Here is a 926-nt window from a genome sequence, read left to right as displayed (position 1 = left end):
TACAGCCCTTACAGCCATCCGGGGATTGGGCGCTATATAAATTCTGATTATTATCATTAGCTTTACAAATTAACAAAAATGTACATACCTTTGCGTAATAGACTTCCACACAAGGAAACAAATCAAGATACTTTATAAGGCTACCTTGGACATAGTTTTTAATATCTAAAACCCCCCAGGAAATTGGAATACGAGACTGTGTAGTAATCGTATAGATCTAGTTTCAAATCTGCATTATTCCAAAAAGTGTTAAATTAGCGATGTCAGAGTAAGAGAACGACAATCAGGGTGATGTTATGCCGGAAGCAATGGAAGAAATGTCGGTAGTTATTCTGTGGAACGATAACTGGGTCTACAGGAGGCTCAGACTGAAAGAAAACAGATCAGAGAGAAAAAAAGGGGGGTGGGGTGGGGGGGGAGAGATTTGCAATGGGTAACGAAATCTATTTTGACATTATTAATGTGGCTTTCCATACCTCGTATAGAGGCTTTCCGGATCTAAGAAAAGAAATCAGCTGACCCTGTCTCGCTTAAATATTTTTAAAAAATAACGATTCAAAATTCATACAATCATACCACTCCTAAAGCAATAGGGAAGCACACTGTTTTGCTTTTGTTGGGTTTTTAACTTTGGGGCGAGGAGAGGGGGGGGGGGTTGGATCAAGGCTCTGTTGCTTTTATTAGCTAGAGCTTAAGGGCGCTTCCTGATTTCCACGCATCCGATGGCTTTTGTTACTTGAAATAGATTGACTTTTGTGCGACGGAGGTCACTCGCTAAAGAAAAAGAGTAATGTGCGGTGTGCGGTGTGCGGTGTGCGGTGTGTGGTGTGCGGTGTGCGGTGATTGGGTAGAATTAAACTTTGGAAAATGAAGCGGAGATGAAAAAAATGGAAATAGTAATAAGGCCGAAATAAAGTTTGACACCA

The sequence above is a fragment of the Aplysia californica genome, unplaced genomic scaffold, assembly GCF_000002075.1.
Source record: "Aplysia californica isolate F4 #8 unplaced genomic scaffold, AplCal3.0 scaffold00079, whole genome shotgun sequence".
NCBI lineage: Eukaryota > Metazoa > Mollusca > Gastropoda > Aplysiida > Aplysiidae > Aplysia > Aplysia californica.
This window is presented reverse-complemented; position numbering follows the sequence as displayed.